Below are 27,468 nucleotides of genomic sequence, written 5' to 3'. Positions count from 1 at the left end.
TCTTGCTATAGGGCGGCCCGGAGCATGTGGAGAACACTTGAATATATATATCTGAGTATTTAATCTCAAAACAGTGTGGGACGTGGATCTTTCAATGGGCTGAATTCCTTCTCCATGTGTGAGAAACCTGCAGGACTGAAACAAATGGCTGTGCATTGGAATATAGAAAGGGTTTATAAGAGGGGAAAAACACTAGAAAGAACTTACAGGTCTTGGAAGAAATTTAACTGACACTGGATAAAGTGTGTGAAACGTTGAAATGTTTACTTTTATTCGTAGCCCGGATACAAATTTACCATTGGAACATTAATTGCAATGCATAAATCTTGTCCTGTCACTTCTTGCCTCAGAGCATTGCAGCTCACTTTAAACAGATTACTGTTGTTTTACTGTTGTTTTACGAAGACTAGCATTAAGAAACTTAACATTTGACAATATGCATTTTCAAAAAGAGATTCTATTTACCTCAAAATAAAATGAACATAATTATTGCTCGTAGCTTTTGCAAATGATTTGTATGGGAAAGGGATTGATAATACTTTCTTTAATACAAATAGTTTTTTAAGCAATATAAATATAAAAAATTTAGAGCAAGAAAATATATATGGCAATCCCTCAGGTTGAGGATGATGATCTTCATTTGATAATACTCGGTGTTCCTAAATCCACAGGATGAGCAGCATGTAACAGCATGAAATGTCTGTCACTTGTTTTTTTATTTATGGAATAATTAAAGGAAAATACTTTTCTAATGGAAACTACAGGGCACTAGAGGGCGCTGGTGAGAGACATAGAGTGTATAATAGGTGAGTGGGAGAATGAGGAAGAGGGTCAGTTTTGTTAGAGGGAACACATGGGCTGCGTCCGAAACCGCTTACTTCCATACTATACCGTACGCTAGAATCAGTATGTAAGCCGAGTTGTATGTCAGAATTCATAGAATTCGAAAATCAGTTTGCGAGAAGTACCCGGATGACTTACTACTTCCGGCGAGATTCTGAAGCGCGCATCCCATGCATGCTGCGCTATCCCATGATGCCCCGTGAGCGAATTCATAAATGGGAGTAAAGCGATGCAACTGACGCAGGTAGGACATGTGACATGTGACTGTTTCGGACGCAGCCATGGTTCTTTGAGGCTACTTCAAACTGTTAGAAATTTTGCGAAGTATTAGTTGTGAAACTTGGAGTTTTAAGCTCAACTTAAGGACTTCCATAATGTTTTAATGGTATGATGTCTGATTTCTTTGTAACACTAACAAAGAAAGAAGAAATGCTCGCATGTGTTTAGCATTTTTCCTTATCGTAATCACAACAGTAATCTGGTAGTGTTTGCGTTGCTTTAGCTTTCTCTGGGTTAATTATTGTGATCTCTTCCGATTGCAACAGAGAAATACTGGGAAATCTCTGTAGACTGATGCCATTTCATGCCGTTCAGTCTTATAATCTTAAAATGTGAACAAAATCACCTGTTTTGTTATCACTTTAGACATTACGCTAGAGAATCATTCTAATACTAGCTCTAAAGTGAAGTTGGTGAAGTCGCAACGTTTCTGCTGTTCTGACGTCAGCTGCAGATGTGAAGGAATGGCGGAAGAAAGTAGTTCCTCACGAAAAAGTATTTTTGAGACTTTCCATGCTTGAACAGGCACGCCTGTTACTATATATATATATATATATATATATATATATATATATATATATATATATATATATATATATAGTTTGATTGAAACATTTGATTTGAATATTCAGCATATATTCAAATTATTATACTTTTAATTAAGCAATAAATAATTGTACTTAATTTTTTACAATAACTAATTAATATGTCAACGGCAATAGCCTAGTGGTTAAGTGCGTTGACATATAGCACCATGGTGATCACAGTGACCTGAGTTCAATTCCCGGCTCGAGGTCCTTTGCCGACCCTTCCTCTCTCTGCTTCCAATACTTTCCTTTTTGTAACCTCCCCTATACTATCCAAATTAAATGTGAAAAACCCTTGATTTCATGTTAATGAGTTTTAAGTTTTAATGACTTTCACTTTTTATGTACTTAATTTTTTAACAAATCATTTATTTCAACATTTCAACATTCCAATATTTAAATTCCAAATAACTGATCATCAATCTGTTTCAAAATTGTTTAATTACAACATCTAACTTTAATTAATAGACAGGAAATAGATCAATTAAATAAATAAAAACCTTCTAATTTCAACATGGGCGGCATGGTGACTCAGTGGTTAGCACTGTCGCCTCACAGCAAGAAGGTCGCTGGTTTGAGTCCTGGCTGGGTCAGTTGGTATTTCTATGTGGAGTTTGCCTGTTATCCCCGAATTGGGGTGGGTTTCCACCGGGTGCTCCTTTTTCCTCACGTTCCAAGCATGTGCGCTATAGGTAAATTGGATAAACTAAATTGGCCATAGTGTATGTGTGTAAAGAGTGTGTATGGATGTTTCCCAGTACTGGGTTGTGGCTGGAAGGGCATCCACTATGTAAAACATATGCTGGATAAGTTGGCGGTTCAATCCTTAATGAATAAAGGGACTAAGCCGAAGGAAAATGGAATGAATGAATTAACAGTTATTTTTGCTGCCCTATACTGGACATTCTATATGAAAAAAAAATTTTCTAGAGTATCCGTGTGCTGAGAATAGTCCTCCAGAGTAATCTGCATTTCAGCATGCATGGAGGGCTCTGGGAACCCATGCCAGAAAATGTCAAGGGCTTGTCATCAATTTTTCAGATTTGTCATCAGCCTTATCAGATCTAGCAGTGCATCTCCTTCCTGAGTGTGAATGGAAAAATGGAAGTCATTCATTCGGCGCTGGAAACTGTACGGCCGCTTCGCATATGTGTGTCTTTGACTCTGCATAAACAAAAAATGGATTTTGAAAAATGCCAGATCTCTTCCAGATGGCTTCACACAACACCTCGTGTAAAATCGCGACTCAATGTGGCATTCTGTGTGCACCTAGTCCCGAGAGACGCGTACAATAACAAGTCATTCTTCACAACCGTCTTTTGTTTGGCCATAAATGAGAACTACTTCAACAAACAATCACCAAACATCTGAACATTAACTCATTTGTCAGGATGTTTACACAAATCTTGAGGTTTATTTACTGGGCTACTAGAACTAGTAGTTAAGCAAGGATCTTGACTTTTTTGTTTGTTTATTTGCTTGTGTTTGTTATTCCAATCCTAATTTTCATTCATAGATTGTTCTGCTTATTTCTTAGTTTTTTCCCTATAATATTAATGGAGCTAGGACAGGTAAATCAAGAACTTTGCCTTTCAGCTCAGCTCCTTCTTTACAAAATGAACCGGTACATCGGTCGCATTACCAGTACTCTCACCTATGGTCATGAGCTTTGGGTCATGCCCGAAAGGACAAGATCTTGGATACAAGCGGCCGAAATGAGTACCCTTTTAGAGAGGCTGAGGAGCTCTGTCACCCGAGAGGAGCTCGGAGTAGAGCTGCTGCTCCTCCACATCGAGAGAAGTCAGCTGAGCTGTTTCAGATGCCTCCTCCTGGATGCCTACCTAGGGATTTGTTGCTATTTTCAGACCGGCGCAACCCAAATTTTTATGTTTTTATGTATGTTGTTTAAATAGCAAATCCATTTGCACCACTTTGTGGACTCATGGGTGATCTGGTCTAAAAAGGAGGAGGTGTGTTAAAGCGCATTGTTGGCGAGTTGATATTTTGAGGAACTGAAATAGACTGCGCTATTGACCAACTAAAAGCAGGTCTAAAGTCCAGCACAGAGCGCATTAGTTATGCGCCTATGCGGGTCCAAAACACTTACACATTGCTTAATACACACAGGATGTCCAGCAATACACAAATATCTTTACATATGGGAAAAATTAACGGATTAAAATGTTACAAAAATTATTACTTACTACATAGATATAAAAACCACTGCCTCCATGCCTTCTTCACCTTGGGGGGCTTTTTTCAGTTTATTCATGACAATTTGCATTTTTATTATAATCTTATAATTATTAGCATTATTATTTATTATATGCATATTTATATTTGTTTTAATAAAAACAAGTTTAGATTTGTCCACCTGTTGGTTTTGGAGATGTATGAATCACCATGGGGCATAAAAATAAGATGTGTGTTTGGATATAACTTCTTTGACCACACTTCCTTATTATTGTTCTTTTATTCTTTGGAAATTAGAACTGAATTCAGAAATAATTTTAAAACAAATCCTTGCACTTAACAAACGAAATTAAATATGTAGGCTAATGGATGTCTTCAGTGGAGTGCGTCCAACACGGTTTCCTTATCCCGGAAAGTAAAGGAGTAAAGTAAAGAGTAAAAGTAAAGTAAAGAGGCCAAATGGAAAAGGCTCGTTTCTTATCCTCGCGCTGCAGAGGGTCTGTTTAACTGTTTTCTCGCTAGTGAAGCGTTCAGTTTTTCCACTTACAAAGTCTGCTATGTAAATCGCAAATGCACCATGGCACGACACACCAATAATCTCATTAAGAGAATAAGCACAACTGTGTTAGACCATGCGCCGGGACACAGAGCGTATTTTTCTGTCCTTAAAATAGCAAAAGTGGATTCAGTTATCACCTTAATGCTTTTTAATGCTTAATGGAATTTTTTTCTTACACTGCATTAAATCTACAAGTTGTTGCTCATGATGAAAGAATTTGTGTTTGGCCATTAGTTCTTACAGATTTTCATCATCACTGATTAATGATTTAAAGATTTAATTAAATGACATCATTAAGAATTAAATTGAGGTAAAGAGCATTTGGTTTCTGATATGCACTGTAAATGGTCAACCAATCAGAACAGACTGGGCCATCTGACTAATCAGAGCTGAGAACACCCATCTGACCAATCGGAGCAAAATAGGGCTTTCTAATCAGACAAGTCAGAGAAGAGCAGGTCCATCTAATCTGACCAATCAAAGCAGAGATGGAATACATCTAATCTGACGAATCAGAGTCAAGTAAAGCCATCTTATCTGACCAGTCAAAGTCAAAAAGGACTATTTCTAATGTGACAAATCGGTGTTGAAAAGGGCCTTCTAATCTGACCAGTAAAGCTGAGTAAGGAATCTATAACTTGACCAATCAATATCGAGAAAGACTACATCTAATATCACCAATAAGAGCCGAGTAAGGTTATCTAATCTGACCAATCAGAGTTAAGTAGAACCATCTAAGTTTACCACTCAGAACAAAATAAAACCATCTAATCTGACCAATCAGAGGCAAGAAGGGCAACATCTTATCTGACCAATCAGAGCCAAAAAGAACCATTTCTACTCTGACCAATCAGAACAAAAAAGAACCATATCAAATCTGACCAATCAGAGCCAAAAAAGGACCATTTCTAATCTGGCCAATCAGAGGCAAGAAACGCCTTCTAATCTGACCAGTAAAAGCAGAGAAGGACCATTTCTAATCTTACTAATAAGAGCAGAGTAAGGGACATAAAATCTGACCAATCAAAGTTGAGAAAGACTACATCTAATCTCACCAATCAGATCAGAAATGGACTACATCTAATCTCACCAATCAGAGCAGAGTAAAGTCATCTAATCTGACCAATCAGAGTTAAGTAGAACCATCTAAGTTTAGCACTCAGAGAAAGTAAAACCATCAAATCTGACCAATCAGAGCCAAAAAGAACCATTTCTAATCTGACCAATCAGAGCTGAGAAAGACCTTTGTATCTGACCAGTAAAAGTTGAGAAGGACTTTTTATAATCTGACCAATAAGAGCAGAGTAAGGGACATCAAAACTGACCAATCAAAGTTGAGAAGGACAACATCTAATAGCACCAATCAGAGCAGAGTATGATCATCTAATCTGACCAATCAGAGTTAAGTAGAACCATCTAAGTTTACCACTCAGAGCAAAGTAAAACCATCAAATCTGACCAATCAGAGCCAAGAAGGACAACATCTGATATGACCAATCACAGCCAAAAAAAAACCCATTTCTAATCTAACCAATCAGAGCCAAAAAAGGACCATTTCTAATCTGACCAATCAGAGCCGAGAAAGGCCTTCTAATCTGACCAGTAAACATTGAGAAGAACCATTTTTAATCTGACCAATCAAAGTTGAGAAAGACTATATCTAATCTCCCTCATCAGATCAGAAATGGACTACATCTAATCTTACCAATCAGATTCAAGTAAGGTCATCTAATCTGACCAATCAGAGCTAAGTAAAACCATTGAATCTGACCAATCAAAGCCGTGTAGGGCCATCTAATCTGACTAGTCAGAGCCAAGAAGGATCACATCTAATGTGACCAATCAGAACAGAGATAGATTATATCTAATTTGACCAGTCAGAGTTTAGAAGGACCATTTCTAATTTTACCAGATCAAGATCAGATCAAAGTAAAACCATGTAATCTAATTTGATCTAATTTAATCAGAGGCTTACAGAAAATAAGAAAGTGAAAGAATTAATCTTTGAACAATTTGTTTAAATATCTTTAAAGAATTAGTTCACATGATATGTATATTATGCGAAATAAAATGATGCCTGTAATATTGTAGAAGAATACCAAAAATACAGTAAGAGCACTTTAACAACTCACTGGGAGGAAAGATTGGCAGTCTACACTGAATTTAAAATTCAACCTTCCATAGTATTTGAGAAAATTGTCCAAATGGACATGCATGTATGCATTTGACACTTTTATCCATTGCCTCAAAGTTCTTCAGTTAATTACATCATGCATTTTCTGAGAATCAAACATTGACATTGGCATTGCTTAATGCACTATTTGAGGTTTAGAAATGCTTGCATGTAAGTGAAAGAGTGCTTTTAAGTCATTCTTGAAGCCTGAAAGCACTTGTTCCCCGCTTATTGTGTCCCAGTTTACACCTGGTATTACAATGCGTTGAGCTCTATTAAATCACAATTAGACGAGATAGACACCTTCCTGTTTACACCTGCTGTTTTAATCCGTCTTTTCAGTACACATTCAAGCACTTTCCTGGCATTTTTTTTTTATTTTTAATTTTTTTGAGGGAAAGGTCTTTAGTAGAATTCTTTTTCTAATCTTTCAATCTGATATTGTGACATAAGCTCACAAAATCTATGAACGAGAGAGAGGAAACTGAACAAAACAACTACAAAATGGGAAACTACACAAATGCTGTGGGTTTTTGTTACATTGTTGGCTTGCAGCAAGCTTTTGTTGAGAGAGCTGTACGAGAACTGGAGAATGGCGAACTTTGTCTTTTATCAGTTGAATTCGTTACCATTCAGACACATCACCAGAACAAATTGTGGTTATGTGTATATGATATTTCGAATAACAAATGTAGAAGGAAATTAAATTGCTTAATTTTAAATGACTTATGTTTATTTCTTTGCATTTTAACTTTGTAAACTATGTCAGATGATTTTGAATCTTGCACTTAACAAAAATCCTTATTTACAAAAATAAAATAAAACTGAAACTAATAAAAAATTTACTCATTTATTAACCCTCAAATGGTTCCAAACTTTTATGAGTTTGGGCCCGTGCGCCCCTGGGTCTCCTCATGGTTTGTCTCCTCATTTTGTGAGTCAACTAACAACAGTTGTTCACTCCCATCTTTTCCCCTGCTCTGCTGGCCATGCCCACTCCTCCCTCTGCTCGCAGAGCTCCACACCCATCTTGGAGCATTTTTTGAAACAATTCTAAGGTAAACTTGAACTGAAAGAGGGGGATTCATGACCCTTTAAGGCTGCTGTCTTGTGGGTTGTTGTATTTGAATTTGAGGATGGGTAGATGGTAGTGGTAGATGATAGTGATCATGTGTCCTATGAATACATGTTTAAAAAATTTTTCTTTGGTTAAGTTTTTATAATACAATATTTATTCAGATGATTTTGAATCTTGCACCTAACAAAAATCCTTATTTACAAAAATAAAATAAAACTGAAACTAATAAAAAATTTACTCATTTATTAACCCTCAAATGGTTCCAAACTTTATGAGTTTGGGCCCGTGCGCCCCTGGGTCTCCTCATGGTTTGTCTCTTCATTTTGTGAGCCAAGTGACAACAGTTGTTCGCTCCCCTCATTTCCCCTGCTCTGCTGGCAACGCCAACTCCTCCCTCTGCTTGCAGAGCTCCACACCCATCTTGGAGCATTTTTTGAAAAAACTCTAAGGTATACTTGAACTGAAAGAGAGGGTTTCATGACTCTTTAAGGCTGCTGTCTTGTGGGTTGTTGTATTTGAATTTGAGGATGGGTAGATGATAGTGATCATGTGTCCTATGAATACATGTTTCAAAAAATGTTTCTTTGGTTGAGTTTTTATAATACAATATTTATTCAGATGATTTAGAATCTTGCACCTAACAAAAATCCTTATTTACAAAAATAAAATTAAACTGAGAGTAATAAAAGCTAAACTAAAACTAGGCAATTTCAAAACATAGAAACTAATAAAACTAGTAAACCTCTCTCTGAAAACAAATTAAAAACGAACTGAATTTAAAAACAAAAAGTCAAAACGAAATAAAAACTAAAACTAATGAAAAATCCTAAACTTTTATAACCTTGATTGCTCCAGGACAGCAAATGTCATTACTGGACGAGGGCTCGAACCTCCTGCTCTCAGCAGTCCAGAAGGAAGGACTGTCTTCACTGCTTTTCCTCACTTCAGGAATAACTTATAAAGGCTGCGGATTTATGATTTAGCGGCGTAAGAATGTGCACATGTGTAAAAACAGGCATATTTTATGTTTGAGCACAGGCGTAAAGTGATGTGTGACTGCTATATAAAGGCTTTGTTCGTTCACATCTGTAAGCCTTGTCAAGATAACGTCACAGGGCTCTGCTCATTTTTCACCACTGCACCAACAAGCCAGAGGAAAAACCACTGTAGTTCAGATTTGAATTAAAAGGTTGAAGAACTGCAGAGCCGCAGCAGTGCTTTTGGAAACAGTAGTATACCTTCTTTTGCAAGTGTTTAAAGCAATGCATGTATAAATTATATAAATGCACACAATTTAATTAAATTCAATTCAATTCAACCCCCCCCCCCCCCCCCCCCCCCAAAAAAAAAAAAAAAAAACAGGCGAAATGCATCATGTTTTTACAACAATAATAATCTTTAAGTGATCGTTCACCCCATTGGGAAAATTTACTCATGTATTTACCCTCAAATGGTTCCAAACTTTTATGAGTTTCTAACTTCTGTTGAACACAAAAGTTACAATCACTTCAACAATCCCAGATTATTCACCTTAAAAAAACTTTTGGTGGTTGTTTAAACTACTTATTTAAAATAAGTTGAAACAACACAATTCCTATAGGATTTGTTGGGACAACTTAATGGGTTTATGTTCAATCCACTTAAGTTTGTAAAAACGATTGAGTTAACTTTATCTCTTTGTGTTGGGATTGTGTGGAACTCAGCATTTTTTACAGTGTTCAAAGCAAAGCATGTTTTGCGAGCGCAGTTCAACATGAGAAACGTGCACGGCCAGAGCTGCGCTCACGTGCACAGACGGCATTACACAAATTCCTTCCTAATTGTACATTTGACATCTTTCAAAGCCGGAGAAGTGGCAGTCCGGCAACGAGGAATCTGGGGATAAGGCGATATACGGACCACATCCGTCCCGCTTCTCCCGTGGGCTATTTAAAAGTACAGTAGGCTGTATTTTCCGCTGCAAAGCCAAGCACCCACCCTTCCGTCCTTGCAGCATATTGGAAACAGATGCCGCTGGATGCAAGGCCCGGCTAATTTAAGTGGACAGGCCAGATGGAGGAGAATGATTGCACACTACCCCCTGTTGGCTTTCATTTCGTAAGGTTTCAGAAACATGGCAGAGGTCTGCAGAGAGCCAGTATTGTTTTACTGTTGGACGTTTTAGCCCCGTGTAGCAGTGTGTTCAGCGTGGGCAGCAGATTCTGAAATTAGACAGTCACACGTACAGGCTTTTATTGCCTTGAGAGCCATGAGAGACTACACTGTAAAACAACTGAGTTCCACACAATACATTCATGTTGTCCAAACACAAATTGATTAAGTTAACTCAATTGTATTTACAAATTTAAGTGGATTGAACAGAAAACGATTGTGTCCCTTAAAAAATGTCTGTTGCTTCAACTTATTTTAAATAAGTAGTTTAAACAAGTAGCTTCAGTCATTTTTTGAGTGTAGCATGCAGATTTCACTGCAGAAAAAAATCAGTTTTTCAATTGGAAATAGCTCTAACTAAATATAACCTACACTGAAAAAAAGTGTTGCATGCAAAACTGTTGCAAACAATTTATTTGTGTTGAATTTAAACAAACAAATTAAATTTAATAATGTTCAACTTAATTTGTTTGTTTAAATTCAGCCCAAATAAATTGTTTACAACCCCTTAACATAAAAAAATTGAGTAAATCCAAGGAATCATCTTTGAACCATTTTTTGCAGTGTACTGGCTCAGATAGTCAACCCAGGCTCATTCTGAAAATGTACCCCTATATATATTTCTGGAGAGTGGCAAATACGTCCCAGGAGCTACGTTTTGTTTTGTTTTTTGCAGTGTTTGTTATCGCGAATACACTAAAGCACTTGTGAGTGCTGTTCATACCTGCTGTTCTCACGTACATCCACCAGAGGCCACTGTTGACTGACTGACCCACCCTCCTCCTTCCCTAAACCCAACCAATAGTGTTTTCAAAAGCACCGATTGACCAGCGCCCACGCACTTCCCTAAACCCAACCGACAGTGATTTCAAAAGCAATCCAGAAAAAGAAAAGCCCCTTATTATTTTTTTTTCTCCACGTTTTCAGATTTTACCACATTCTCATCCTGTTATTAACTTGTTTATTAAATTTTTTGGGTTTTGTTTTTTTTCTTACTTGCTTTCTGGAACTGTTCTTAGCCGGACTTGAATCCTGCTGTCGTGGTCAACTCCTCTCTGCATCTCAAGTCTGCTTATGTACACTGTCATCCATATGGAGGTAAGCTGTCAGCTGCTACACTCTCAGCAAAAAAGGTACACGCTGGTACAAATAATGTTCCTTAAGGAACAGTTTTGTACCTTTGTAAAAGTTGTACCTTATCCAGAAAAGACCTCCTATCACACTGTTGTTACTTTTATGGTACAATTTAAATAAAGGTACACAACTGTTCTCATAAAAAAGATACAAGTGTTGGACAACTCCTTCTTTATGAGAATATCTCAGAAACACTCTCTTGTTTGGTACCTTTTCAAAAGGTACATACATATTTGTGCTTAAAGAGTCCATATTGGTACCTAAAAAGTACATATTACCTAAAAAAATTTAAGAGAAACACTTTTGTTCTTTTTAGGTACTAATATGTACCCTTGAGGTATTAATATGGACTTTTAGGTACAAATTTGTACCTTTTGAAAAAGTACCACCCCAGTGACAGCTCGCGTACCTTTATTTCTGAGAGTGTATGGAAATAAATATGACTAGAAAGGCAAAGTGATTTTATGAATAATTGCCATATTAAAAGATGAATTATCATTTAAAAGCATATAATACATTAATTATTAGGTTCTATGATACAAAACAACTGGTCAAACAAAACTATAGGTATTGTAAACTAAACGTTTAAGGCATTTTAATAAGCATTTGGTAAGCATTTTCTGATAAATACATTTTCATTATTGATATCCACACCTTTTGGGTTTGCTTTCCACTACATGTGAGCTGGCAAAAGTCCTGCATATGCAAAGTATGCATGCAGTCATTTTATTATGGTAAAACTAATCAAACACAAATCTCATTACAATACTTTTGCATAATTCTATTTCTATTTTAAAATTAAGTAAATTAAATAACTTTTAAGTTTACAAAGGTATTGTGTGAAAATTGGAGATAAAATTTTTTATATTGTAGATGAATGTGTGTTTCTGTAACATTTTTGTGAAAAGTGTTTTGAAATGTTTAGCAAAAAAAGATCTTTTGATTTATGTTAAAGTATTTTTTATTCTTTATTGTAAATGGAAAAGCTGCATTTACACAAAAATAAACTTTTTTTAAAACATTGTGTAAAAATGTATTTGATGTTTTAGATTTACTGAAAATAAAATGACGTATTTTGGACAAAGCAAAATACCTTTAAATAGTTCTTGAAGGAACACATTTCACACTGTTAAGGTACAAAGTGTCTTGTCACTGTGGTGGTACCTTCATGGATCAGATTTGTACCTTTGATGAAGGTACAATAATGTATCTGCAGGTTTTATAAACCAAAGGTATATTTGGGTTTTCCATGGTACAAATCATGTCCTTAAAGGTACAAACTGCAATGGCTCAAATTAGTTTCTTTGTTTTAAGGTAAAATTCTGTTCTATAAAAAGGTACTGCCCCAGTAACAAGGGTTTGTAACTTTGGTACAACATTGTATCGTTTTTTTCTGAGAGTGTAGGGTGAAAAGGAACAGAGTCACACCGCCCCGTAGCGTTTGTTTTTTAAGACAAAATTCAGCCAATGTACTTCTAGCTACATAATTCGAGATCTCCAGAAATGTATATAGGGCTACGTTTTCAGAATGAGCCTATGTTGTCCTCATTAGCATAAACAGCCCTGAGTGAGAAGCAGCTGTCCGCTATTAAAGTTTTGAATCTGTACACATACAGTAACAGCAAAGTTTGTAGCTCCGCCCTCTTTTAAAAAGAACACAATCTCATTTGAATTTAAAGTGACAGTCACCAAAACTGCACAATCAGGATCAAAGGCTAAAAAGGGCAGCTTCAAAGAGTTATAAACCATTATTTGTGTGGTATTTTGAGCTGAAACTTCACGAACGTGCTCTAGGGATATCAGAGACTTGTTTTAAATCATTTTACATCATAAAAAAATTCAATTTCAAGTAGTTATCTCACAATTCTGACTTGTTTTGTTTTTACAAATTTTGAGTTTATTTCTCACAATTCATTTTTTTTTTAATGTTGAATGTTACGTCATGACTTTTCTGCCACAATTGTGAGTTTATATATCGCAATTGGAAGTTACAAATATGTAATTGTGAATCAGACTTTTTGTCTTGGAATTCTGAGCTGTTTTTGTCAATTTAGGATTGCAACTTTTTTCTCAATTGTGAGCCAGTATTTTTTACTGTTGGATGTTTTAGCCCCGTGTAGCAGTGGATTCGACGTGGGCAGCAGTTTCTGAAATTAGACTCACACATATACAGGCTGTTATTGCCTAGAGAGCTATGAGAAACGATGGAAGTTTTTTTCCAAAACACTTTAGGTCAAAATTCTTGCTATTAACAAACACTAATAAACTACTAATTAGGTGTTTATTAATAGTTAGTAAGGTAGAAATTTCCTCATCATTTAATCATACTCAAGTAGTTCTAAAATTTTAATTTTGAAGAATGTTTGGGGAAAAAGATAAGCCATTGACATCCATAGAACGTCACTTTTGAGCACTTTTCTGACATTGTTTTGCATATAAAGCCATACTGCGACAATGTGTTGTCTAACTATTCTTTCTCTTTCATCTGCAGATGTGTTGTCGGTTCTTTCATTTAGACCTATTTCAGGAAACAGGTAAGAAAACAATTTAGGGGTGTGCGATATGAGTTATGTATGATATTTTAACACAGAGGAGGGTTGTCATTCACTTTGCACAGCAAACAAAAACAAAAATAAAATAAAACAAGACTCCTAAAGCATTGCCAAAAGCCTATCATGCAGTTATAATGACCCTATAATTCAAGTTATAAAATCAAAAAATATCTTTGTGTGGGTTTTTGTTTTTATAACATATGATATATGTGTCACAGTATTCAGGTAAAGTCTAGATGGCATACAACTGCAGATATTCACGTCAATCTAGCACCATTTTTGTGACTCTGTACAACAATAATTCAAATTTTTACATTACTTTTAGGGTTGGGGTTCGGGTAAATGTTAATTAAATACAATTGTATGGGTAATGTACTAAATAGTATGAATAAAACAGTTTTTGTATTACCGTGATGGTTGGGGTTGGGGTAGACGTTAATAAAATACAATTAATGGGTAATTTAATGAATAATAAAAATAAATTAACCTCCGCCCAAAGGTGTATCCCTTCTAGCTAGCAGAAGTTGATTTTCTATCGATTTAAAAATGCAACAGTTTCACAAACAATTAGTTCATATTGAGTTAGTTACATATTAAACTGCAGAGTTTGAGTAATTTGTGTCTCATAATGCTATTTGAAGACATAAATAAACAAAAAACAACCAAAAATCATTATCTACAGACAATTTTTGTAATAATTTACAGTAACAGTAAGTGTTAATGAACCAAATGTTTTACAGTACATGCACAAATTCTACTGATTCTACTAGTGTAATTGCCAAATCTCAGGCTTTTAGCAAAAAGGCATTAAATTTATCAAAAATTGACAGTTTCCATTTCAAACAAATGCTGTATTTTTGACATTTTCATTAAGTAATACTGAAGTTATAGTAATAGTGGAGTAACTAGAGTACTAGTGAAAATTCTGTTTTGCATCGCAGGAATAAATTTCATTTTAAAACATATTCTAATAGAGAGCAGTTATTTTAAATTGGAGTAATATTTCACAGATTTGCGCTATTTTTTAAATCGAAATAAATCCAGTATGACATTTTTATCAGTTTGCTGTAATCAGTATAAAAAAATGGTTTCTGAAGAATCATGTGACAGGCTGACATAATATTGCCGAAAACTCTGCTTTGCATTGCAGGAATACATTTCATTTTAAAACATATTCTAATACAAAGCAGTCATTTTAAATTGCAATAATATTTCACAAATTCACTCTATATTTTAAATCTAATAAATCCAGTCTAATTTTGCTTATTTCGATTGCAAATATATATAATTTCGATTGCAAATATACCCCCTCCCCCAGAATATCTTTGAATGATGCATTATTTAGTTTTACACTGCTTTTTTTGTGCCATTTAATGTTTGACAGCCTCAATTCCTACACTCCGAAAAATATTTAGGCCTAGCAAATGCGATTTATGTATTATTATTGCCTATGGCTTACATACTTTTAACATAATCCAACTAATAAACATTATGTGATTGATATTTGTCAGTCAAACATAAATAAAAAAAATAAGAACAAGATTTACATAATAATATGCATAAATTCAGTGTGTTTTAAATGCTTCTTATTATTCATCTGTTGTGTGTATATGGAGCTACATCAATTTTGCCCCCAAATATTAAGTAAGTCAATCTCTTAAAATTGTAACTGGTTGGATCTGGCTTTTTTTATACAGCTATTATAACATAAGAACATATATTCATGTTATAACTAGGGCTGGGTATCGAGTTCGATACTTTTTAAGCACCGACCGAACCGTCTCGATATTACCGAGTATCGAAAAAATAATTTTCGTTCGGTACCAAATTTCGATACCCAAGGGTATAATCTTGTTAACGTGAGTGAGCACCACTTTTAGCACTTCTTGCTTGTCTACCGTTAAAGTTTAAGGCCCAGTTTACACTGCAGATAAATGTGACCCAATTCCGATTTTTTGTTCATATGTGACACAGATCGGATCTGTATGATGACTGTGTAAACAGAAAAAAAACGCATGCATTCGGATATTCAGCGATCGGTTTCAGGTCTCCTTCATATGTGGAAATAAATCAGATATAAATCGGATATGTGACAATGCGACTGTCATGTAAACAGGCAGATCGGATTTATTAAGGCGTTCTGTTCTCATCATCATTAAACTTGTGACAATGTGGTGCTTCTCCACGGTTTAAAGATGTATAAGGAAGAGCGTGTGTGGAGATTCCGACGCGGTAAACAACAACAACAGAGGAAACATGGAGGAAAGTGGTCAGTCGCCACAATTTGCTCCCACCAGACCTGAGATCTCTCTCACACATTCCTCTGAATGATGGAGGACATCATACAGCATATAAACCATAAGCGCAAGCTGCGAAGACGGCCCTTTCCCACCTCCTCCGCCTCAAAATCATTTTAAAGTTGGGCGAACTTCGTGTTGTAACTTTTGCTTTTTGACGCTAATAATACACTCACTGCGGGCTACACATAGAACAACTTTATTCTCTCCAACAACACCAGTGCCTTGCAAAACACCAGTTTTAATCAATTAAAAAAAAAAATGAAGCACATATTTGTGGACAAACTGGTGCTCCTCGGCCCATCTTTGCTCCTAAAGGACAAGATGAGGGGTGTCCAAACTCAGTCCTGGAGGGCCGGTGTCGTGCATATTTTTGTTCCAACCCCAATTAAACACACCTGAACTAGCTAATCAAGCTCTATAGGTATACTAGAAACCTCCAGGCAGGTGTGTTGAAGGAAGTTGGAGCTAAACTATGCAGGACAGTGGCCCTCCAGGACTGAGCTTGGACACCCCTGGACTAGACCTTTCTTGGATGCTGCTTTTGTACCAAATCATAATTACCATCACCTGTTGACATCGCCTGTTTCAAATCACATCAATATTTAACCAATGTATCTAATTACTAGCCCTAAACTAAAGTACAACGGCTGGAACAGCATCAGCTGCGTAAAACATATGCTGGAATAGTTGATGGTTCATTCCACTGTGGCCACCCCTGATAAATAAGGGACTAAACCAAAGGAAAATGAATGAATGAAAATCAAAATATTACAAACAGTTAGTGATAAACTTCAACTTGATTCATTTTTTAAATGTATTTGCTTTAATGTTATGCATAAACAACCTCTTTGTTTATCTTTGTTTATATTCCACAGATAAAAGAAGTTGATCTTTATTTCTGGGTTGAGCTATAGCTTTATGTCTTCTGTAATCTAAATATTAACCTCGTCTAGCTGAAACTCAGTCCAGTAACCGAGCATGTATCATCATCATCATGGCTGTACTGTGTAATTTGTGCTTGTGTGTGTGAGAGATAGAGATGGTTAGCTGACTCGGTGAGGTCTGTGGAATAATTGCACGCTGTACGCACATGTCAACGTCACTACAGCAAACATTCGCTCATTTCATCCTATCGTAACCTGAGCCGGCCTTTATTTTCACTACAGGCCAGTAATATTTACTTAGCCGAGCCTGATCCGTGCACACAAGTGATCTCAACTGTTTTCTAAGCCATGTTTGACTTGAATTAAATCTGTGGCTGTAAATAAGACATCTTAGAGGGGGGTTCTTCGCTAATCGAGAGCAGAAGCACATTGTAAAACTGAACTTGTACACAAATAATGAGTGTGGGAACGCTGAGATGGTCAACATAATTGAGTACAGCCCATTTGGAAAGTGAATATTTTTATCCATTTCTCAGTCTTATATTTTGATGCGTTTCAACAAAACAGATTTATTAAATGGATATACACTCACCACCGGCCACTTTATTAGGTACACCTTACTGGCACCAGGGTGGACGCCCTTTTGTCTTTAGTGCTGCCTTAATCCTTCATGGCATAGATTCTACGAGGTGCTAGAAATATTCCTCAGAGATTTTGGTCCATATTGACATGATAGCTTGGAAGTATCCTGCTGGAAGTAGCCATCAGTAAGAAGTAGCCATCAGAAGATGGGTACACTGTGGTCATAAAGGGATGGACATGGTCAGCAACAATACTCAGGAAGAATGCAGCGTTGACACGATTTTCAATTGGTACTAAAGGGCCCAAAGTGTGCCAAGAAAATATCCCCCACACCATTACACCACCACCACCAGCCTGAACTGTTGATACAAGGCCGGATGTCTCAACAGAAATCGAGACTCATCAGACCAGGCAAAAGCCTGTGCGAATTGTAGCCTCAGTTTCCAGTTCTTAGCTGATCGGAGTGGCACCCGGTGTGGTCTTCTGCTGCTGTAGCCCATCTGCCTCAAGGTTGGATGTGTTGTTTGTTCAGAGATGCTCTTCTGCAGACTTCGGTTGTAATGAGTGATTATTTGAGTTACTGTTGTCTTTCTATCAGCTTGAACCAGTCTGGCCATTCTCCTCTGACATCATCAAGGCACTTGCGCCCACAGAACTGCCGCTCTGGATATTTTCTCTTTTTCGGACGATTCTCTGTTGGACAGGTGTATCTAATAAAGTGGCCGGTAAGTGTATTTATTACAGTTTTTTACAATGGCTATGACAGTTTTTTCAATGCATTTGACAAGTTTCCTAAACCCTTAACACAGTTAGCACAACATCCGTCTTTGTAGGCTATACAATTAGCACATTTCTTGTTGCTTTGACACAAAATGCATCCAGTTAACACTAATATAAAATGCTTGAACTTTTTTACACACAAACTCAACCAAGACCAAAAACAATGTAATTTTACAGTCAAATTTACAAATGCTTTAACATGGTAAGTCAGAACAGATAACATCATGTTCTAAACAAAACTTATATAGGCTAAAGTCAAAGGGAGAAGCTGTTCATATTGTGAATTGAAACACAAATATATTCCCTGTATTTTATTCTGTTGCCAATGAGAAACAGTTTATTGCAGTTATGTATGTATGTATGTATGTATGTATGTATGTATATACATACTGTAAATCTGCTTTTTATAGAAACTACTCTTGTCTGCCATCTGTGCGTTAAAGTTAATTGTGGGTTCTTATCTTATAATTTAGATTTTTATTCTTAGAATTCATCTATCATTTCTGATTTGTTTTTGTTTTTTGTTCAAATTCGGAAAGATATACGAGTTTACGTCTCGCTATTTTTTTATTGAATTTTAGGTTTATGAGTTTATTAGTTTATCATACGGTAGTTTGAAGTTATACACTGAAAAAAATTGTTCAAAGATGACTCCTTGGATTTACTCAATTTTTTACGTTAAGTGGTTGTAAACAATTTATTTGGGCTGAATTTAAACAAACAAATTAAGTTGAATATTGCTCAATTTAATTTGTTTGTTTAAATTCAACACAAATAAATTGTTTGCAACAGTTTTGCATGCAACACTTTTTTCAGTGTACATTGGTAATAGTGAGTTTAATTCATGCAATTCAGACTTTTTTGGGGGGGGGGGGGATTCTTATAGTTTTTTGTCCCACAATTCTTCCTTTTTTGTCAAATTTTAGTTTTACAACACTTCTTATAGTTGTGAGTTTGTATATCGTAATTAGCAGTTACACATTGTTAAAATTGACTTTTTTTGTGGGGAATTCTTACGTCCCACAATTCTTCCTTTTTTTGTTTGTTACTTTTTAGGTTTATTTTAGGTGAATTTTAGGTTTATGACTTTTCTTTCTCACAGTTGTGAGTTTATATATAATAATTTGGAATATATTTGTAATTGTGAGTATTTCTTGCAATTCAGACTTGATTTAGGGAAATTCTAAGTTTACAGTATATCTCGCAATTCTTCCTTTTTTTGTTGAATTTCAGGTTTATGATTTTTTTATACTTTTTTATATTATAGTTTGAAGTTATACATTCGTAATTGTGAGTTTAATTCATGTAATTCAGACTTTTTGTGATGAATTCTAAGTTTACGTCTCAAAATTCTTCCTTTTTTGTCGAATTTTAGTTTGACGACTTTTTTCCACATGGTTGTGAGTTTTTATATCATAATTGGAGTTATACATTTGTAATTGTGAGTTTAATTCTCGTAATTCAGACTTGTTTTAGGGGAATTCAGAGTTTACATTAAGCAATTCTTACTTTTTTTGTAGAATTTTTGTAATATGACTTTTATATACAGTACCATAGTTTGAAGTTATACATTCATAGTTTTGTTTAATTCATGAAATTCTTCCTTTTTTTTTGTCGAATTTTAGGTTTACGACTTATATTTCTTATAGATGTGAGTTCATATATCATAGTTTGAAGTTATACATTGGTAATAGTTCAGTTTAATTCATGCAATTCAGACTTGTTTTAAGGAAGTTCTAAGTTTACAGTATATCTTGCAAATCTTGTTTGTTGAATTTTAGGTTTACTCACAGTTGTGAGTTTATATATCATACTTGGAATTTATATATTGGGACTGAGTTTAATTATAAATTCATAACTGTGAGTTTACTTCTTGCAAATACTTCTTGCAAACATTTTGAATTTATATAACATAATTGGAAGTTATACATTTGTACATTAGAGTTGACTTATTTCAACTCAGACTTTTTTCTTAAAATCCTGACTTATTGCAATTCTTACTTTTTTATTTGAAGTTTATGACTTTTTTCACAATTGTGAGCTTATCATAACTGAAAGTTATAAATTCAAACAAATTTGTGAGGGGATTTCTAATTTACATCTTACAAATCTTACTTTTTTGTTGAATTTAGGCTTATGACTTCTAACAGTTCTAAGTTTATATATAGTAATTAGAAGTTATACATATGAGTTTACCACTTTCAATTCAGATTTTTTGTTCTTGGTATTCTGACTTTACATATTGCAATTCTCAAGTTTTTGTAAAATTTAAATGTACAACTTTTTTGAGTTTTTGAGAAATTGTGAGTTTATTGTTATCAGATGTTATACATTCGTAATTGGGAGTTTACTTCATGCATTTCAGAATTTTTTGGTGGGAATTCCAAGTCAAATCTTATAATTCTTACTTTTTTGGCAAATTTTTGCCTTACAATTTTTTTTCTCTCACAGTTTTGAGTTTGTAATTGGAAATTATACATTTCAGTTTACATCTTTCAATTCAGACTTTGTTTCTTGGTATTCTGAATTTACACATTGCAATTCTCACTTTGTCGAATTTTGAGGTTACAACTTTTTTTCACCATTGTGAGTTTATTGTAATTGAAAGTTATAAATTCATAATTGTGAGTTTACTTCATGCAGTTCATTTTTTGGTAGCCTAATCTTGTAATTCTTACTTTTTTCTCTCATAGTTTTGAATTTATATATCGTAACTGAAAGTTCTACATTTCAGTTTACTTCTTTCAATTCAGACTTTGTTTCTTGGTATTCTGACTTTACATACTGCAATTCTTACTTTTTTGTTGAATGTTAAGTTTACGACTTTTTCACAGTTGTGAGTTTTATCATAACTGGAAGTTATGAAATCGTAATTGTGTGTTTACTCCATGCAATTCTGAATTTTTCCTTGGATTCTTATATCCTTATAGTTCCGACTTTGCTTTTTAAAAAATATCACTTTAATGACCATTTACTCAAGTCACAATTGCCTTTTCTGTCATTTACAATGGCAGAAATAACTTCAATAGAAAACAGATTAGTTTATTAGCTAAAACTGTCCAATTCCAGTCTTAAAACCAACATTCAGTGCACTTCTAGTCCAGTTTCCAATGGCTCATGCTTCATCCCGCTGCATGAACTTATTTCAGCGTCAAAACTCAAGTTCATACGAATGACCCTTGCCGAGGGGCCCTCCCGGCGTTCGTAATTATTAAAATAACATTTTCAAAGACTCGTCCGCCGGGTTTCGCAGGAAGAGGGAGCGTCTTTAAAGGCGAGAAGAGAAAATTAAAAGGCTGATGCACAGATGGAGAGGCATCCATCACTTCACCCCCCCTCAACTCTCAGGTTAAGAAGTTGTTTTGTTATCTCCCGCTCGCCCTTCGGGTGTGATTAAGCCTTGTTTTCCCTGTCCGCCTCGTGTACTTGCGCTTAAATGTCAAAACTATGGCAGGAATGCTGGAGAGGAGAGGTCAAATGAGGTCATACGGAGGATGTAAACAACAATGTTTTCTTTTCTTTTTTCTTAATGGACTGATCCACTTAAGGGAAAGAGCGTAGCTTGATCCCACAGGCCTCCGTGTGTGGATTCCAAGCTGGGATTTAGGTTTTAGATCGCAATCGGACCCGACCTGAGTTTTAACACGGGCTAGGGAAGGATCTAATCGTCTGCACAACAGACTCACTATTTGACATGCAGATTCCTGATCGATTGGAGTAATTGGTTAAGCTCGGAGAAAGGGTTTGATACCATTCTCTACTCTATGATGAAATATCCCTGCCGCTGTGTGTTCCTGTAGGAATTTGGACACAAGTGTTAACGTGCTGCTCAAATAGAAAACAAAAGATCATAAGCGTCGAACATGGTTTGAATTAGCATAAACGTAAGAGGACACTGCTCCCTCGGGAGTCTGCTTTAACGGTGCATATTTAGGGTCTTTAGGCTGAGCCTTGACATTTGATATTTTGGTCAAGTCCACATTCCGTGTCAGGTTTACCAAACCATAAAATAATGTCCATAGGGAGGCAGAAACTATTTGAGTGTTTAGCTGAAACTGTGGCTAAACTCTGGCAGAGCACCAGCGCCTTGGCTCCGCTTAGTGTTGAAGTGGAGAAATTCAGCTTTTTATTTTTTCATCTTTACTTCTATATTGCTTTTCAGAATGTAGATTGTGTCAAAACCTATTTTTAAAAGATAATGTTTTAGACAGAAATATATTTTTTGCTGTGGTTACCAACTAATAAGTGTGGTCTATTAATATCAGGTGGTATTTTGAACAAATGTAGAACAACTTTCAAATAATTTCACTTTAAACATAAATTGCACATTGTTATTTTTGACCCCATTAGTAGGGACAAAAGTAACACACAGGTGGATCAAAAGTAACGATATTCATACCTGTTAACATTGGGATGTAAAAATGAGGGATACCACCACCCACCCTCCCAAAAAAACACCAAATTACTATATTTATTTACTCTATTTCATGGTAAATAAACTGTTGAAATGGGCAGTGATATGTTTTTATTTTTATTACCAAATGATAGAATAAATAGTATACATTATAAAAAGCTGCAAATAAATAAGCAAACAGTTTAGTCTATTAAAATATATAGCTCTTATAAAGATCTTATAAAATCTCATTAACCTTTTCGTCAGTGTATAATTTAAACATTCTGATTAAAGAGCAGCATATAAATCTCTTATTTAGATTTTTCGTTTGATTACCTTAAATAACAGAGGTGTCACTTTAAAAACGCACAGATCTATAATGAAAGCATTTGATTGCTTTCCTGTTTATGCTCATTTAAGACAAAATTCGTTGTGTTTAAAAGAAAACCCCACCAATATCGGCATGTTTAGATGTTGTTATTATTATCATTATTTTGTGTATATGTCTGTTCAAACATGCACCCAAAACCCAGAGTATCCACTTTCGTTCTGCTTCAAATCGTGCGTACAGAATCCATTTGGGAAACGGTGTCTATTTATCACTTTGGACCACATCTGACGGTCATGCACTGCAACATGAACTGACTGTTTTGAGGATTGCATAGAGGTAACGGCGCCTGTAATGGACAGGAAGGAAATCTCGCCATTTTGATTTGTATTTAAAAGTGTTTTCATGCCCAAATAAAATGAAAGCACACAACAAATTCAGATTTAAGAGCAGAGGGCGTCCCTTGGTGGTTCGGGAGTATGGGTTGCGTATAGGGAGGATCGGCTCTTGAATGTTTGTAGCCATACTTTATAGAAATATTATAAATACGGGAGAAATACAGGAAAATACCTTTATGGGATGATAGCGGGATAGAACTGTAAAATACGGGTGAATCCCAGGAAAAACAGGAGGGTTGACAGGTATGACAATATTTGCTAGATTTACTGGCTTAATCTTCTTTATTTGAAATATATCTGACTATGAACTTGTTAAAGCAAATATATTCTATCCTTTATTTTCGCCAAAAATATTAAACTGCATTTAAATTTTTTATTTCACTTCCATCAAATGTTTCAGATAAAACCCAATAATGCAAAATGTTAACATTTTGTACAATTTTTGAATATTTTATTATTATTATTATCATTGTCAGCATGCATTAATTTTAGAAAACATCTGAATCAAAACACTGCAAACTTTAATGTGGAAGTGAAAAATAAGGTACGGCTGATAGCAGTGTTACTTTCGTCCTCACAGAAACTCTTGCCATTTAAACCTGATTTACTATTAAACTGTAAAAACTTAGAGATTGCAAACTTAGGAATGTGTTACTGCACTAAATGACCTGTAGATTGATCATTACTGTGATGCATGACAAGAGAAACACAACTTGTAATAAGGAAAAAAGAACTGCTACAATAATTTACTTTCTGCACTTAAAAACTAAATTTCGGGCCTAACCGCTTGATATTTGGCAGTTCCATCAAGGGTTGCATGCTGAATGTGCTGTTATAGTCTGGAAAGCAAATGTTGTCAGGGTTTGGAGAAATCGTCCCCGCTCTCCCCTAGCTTTTAATAAAATGTCTTTTTTTAAATGTTTTTTGTATTCATGATTGTTTTTTATGTTTCCAGATTGGTAAAACTATCAGCGATGGTATCACTGGTGGTGATATTCATTGTATTATTACTATATTGTTTATTTACAGGCAGCACGGTGGCTCAATGGTTAGCACTGTCGCCTCACAGCAAGAAGGTCGCTTCGACCCCCAGCTGAGCCAGAGTTGTCATTTCTGTGTGAAGTTTGCATGTTCTCCCCATGTTGCCGTGGGTTTCCTCCGGGTGTCCCCCACAGTCCACAAACATTCGCTATAGCTGAATTGAATAAGCTAAATTGACCGTAGTGTATGAGTGTGAATGCGAGAGTGTACGGGTGTTTCCCAGTGCTGGTTTGCGACTGGAATGGCATCCGCTGCGTAAAACATATGCTGGATAAGTCGGCGGTTCAATAAAGAGATTAAGACTAAGAACTGAAATGAACAATTGCTTCATTTATAAGTAAATCTAATATTTTCTATAGTCTCCCTGTTTTTTTTTCTGTGATTTGCTGTTTTCCCAACACATTCTTAGAGGCTGTACTTATTTTTAACTATGATCTTACTTTGTTGTTGTTAAAATAATTACAAATTGTGCCATTGGAACTAACAAATCTAATGTAAAACCAATAACGCTAAAAATATACAAATATCTCATTCTATTGTACACCATACACTGTTAAAAGTGAGTAGTTAACTGTTTTTCAAAAGAAGAGCAAAATTGCATAATTATAAAAAAGTCAACTTAACAGTTTCAAGTTACAATGGGTTTACTTACATAATTTTTAAGTAGTCAACTTATTTTTTAGAAGTCAGCTTGTTGCTTTTAAGGCAATTGGTTTACTCGCTTTAAGTAACTAATCACTTTTTACACTGTAGAAAGTATTAATTACATTACATGGTAATGCATGATTACCGTATTTACATATTTGTTATTTTTCAAAGAAAGCAATGTGAAAAACAAAACTACTACCAGAATAACAGAGCAAGTGATTTTTGTTGATGGTTTAATCCAACTTTTCTTGTAGTCCTAAATTGTTTCATTACCTTCGGCATGTCAAGTCTGACCTCTGCTGGACAGATGGACAAATTCAGCATCACAGCTCCTAATAATAAAAACAAAACAAAATCAAATGTTTTTTTTTATTTGTGTTTATTTATTAGATTTTAATATATAAATAATTCAAAATACTTCATTTGAATTCACTCCAATGTTCACCAATTTGGACATTTTCTTATTATCATACTTCAACATCAATGTACTTAAACATTTGCGAAATAATAAATAGGTACCGGGCGACAAGTGTGTGAATGAGAGTGCATGGGTGTTTCCCAGTACAGGGTTTCAGCTGGAAGGGCATAAACATATGCTGGATAAGTTGGCGGTTCATTCCACTGTGGCGACCCATGATGAATAAAGAGACTAAGGTGAATGAAAATGAATGAATAAATAGGAACCACATTATTAGTTATCATCTCAGTGTTATATAATATGCATAACATATACAATTACAATAGCATCTGTCTGTAGATTGAAACTTGCTTATTTTGCAAGACTGTCAATGATATTTTCTTTATATACTAACTGGCCACTTTTATTGGTCTTTTGTTTGACAACACAAATTAAATATTGAGAGGTAAACAGTAATATAATATATATAAGCCAATCACATAGCAGAAACTTCGAACATTTAGGTATGTAGGCACTCTGAAAAAAATGATTCATTGGATTTACTAAATTGTTTTAAGGTAAGTGGTTGCAAACAATTTATTTGGGCTAAATTTAAACAAACAAATTAAGTTGAACATTACTAAATTGAATTTGTTTGTTTAAATTCAGCCAATTTTTCTTCAGTGCATGGTCAAAATGATCTGCTGAGCATCAGGATGATGAATAAAGTTGATTTAAGTGTCTCTAAAAGTGACATGGCTGCTGATGGCAGATAGGCTGGTCTGATTATTTCACAAACTGCTGATATACTGGGCTTTTCATGCACAACCATCTCTAGGGTATACAAAGAACAGCTCAAAACAGATCAAATAGCCAGAGAGCTGCAGTTTTGAGGGTGAAAATGCATTATTGATAACAGAGTGAAAAAAGGATGGTGAGACAGGGTGCACAATATACCGTTTCCTCATAGATATAGCAATGTGCGTATCGACAATAGTCACATCCCAAGATAAGCAATGTTGAGCTTGAGTAATAGTTGACCAAAAGCCACAGCACACATCTGATTTGTAGAGTCACTGCTAAGTTTAACCATAATAGAGTAGATGTTTATCATTTGCATGTGTTTTTAAGGCCTTCTGAGCATTTCAAGAGAGTTTGGCCTAAAAAATATGATGTATGATTATGTTTGTTTTAAGGAAAAAAAAAACTAATTTTGACAAAACAATATTTTTACTTGATCTACAAGAATGTTTTGACTTTTTAGCAACGAGACCAAGCAAAGAAAAGAAAAGCATTTTTGCACTGTGATTTATTCAATTTCTGTTGCTGAACACTGTTAGACTCCCCCAACAAACGTCAAATAGAGCTATTCAAACCATCTTGTGAAACTGTATGCATATCGCAATATTTATCGCAGACAAATAAAATATCACAATATCAGATTTTTCCAATATCGTGCCGCCTAGTTGAAACTGATAGAAAGGCAACAGTATATTAAATAACATTATTTCAAAAGAGCACCTCTGAGCACGCAGCATGTTAAACCTTGAAGCAGATGAGCTACAGCAACAGAAGAGCACATCAGTGCCAAGACAACTGCAATTCACAAAGGCTGACCAAAGTTGGTCATTGTAAAATTGGAAAATGGTTGATGAGTCCTGATTTCTGCGGCAAAATTTGTCTGGTAAGGTCACAACTGGCATAACCAACTTGAAAGAACAACTAGATCCTGGAAAGGTTAGATAGATACTTCACTGATATGCTTTGGGCCCCTTAGTAAGTACCAAAAGACAGCCACAAGTAAATATTGCCCAATATTTTAGAGGAATCTTTCCAGCTTCCATATGCCACAAAGAAAAAGAGGGCAGTCATGAGGGCAAAAGGTGATCTATCTAATAAAGTGTCTGGTTAGTGAGTATATATTATATCCTTATATGCTGTAAAAATAATACAGAATGTGCCACACAATTCTAACTGTATTTAACCAAAAACTGTAGCCGTCCTGGATCTAATTTTTTTTTTTAATCTGGTGTTTTAGGGCTGAAACTGGTGCAAAAATCTTAATAATAAAATCTTACCGTCACAACTCACAAGTTAGTCATTCGTTATGTGGTAATTATAGCTTGAGCAACAATGACAACCTACTAGCTAGTGTTCACAGGTATTTG

General features: G+C 35.2%; 1 long non-coding RNA gene across 1 annotated transcript; it reads right to left on the bottom strand.

The window, feature by feature from the left end:
• LOC130247442 (uncharacterized) lies at nucleotides 1-27,468 on the bottom strand. The gene is made up of 3 exons (XR_008839546.1): nucleotides 27,379-27,468; nucleotides 25,177-25,235; nucleotides 1-135 (listed from the first exon to the last, which is right to left on the bottom strand). It is a non-coding gene; the product is annotated as an uncharacterized LOC130247442 (long non-coding RNA).

Source organism: Danio aesculapii, chromosome 20 (genome assembly GCF_903798145.1).
Source record: "Danio aesculapii chromosome 20, fDanAes4.1, whole genome shotgun sequence".
Lineage (NCBI taxonomy): Eukaryota > Metazoa > Chordata > Actinopteri > Cypriniformes > Danionidae > Danio > Danio aesculapii.
The sequence above is the reverse complement of the archived record's forward strand: the minus strand, read 5'-3'. Positions and strand labels throughout refer to the sequence as shown.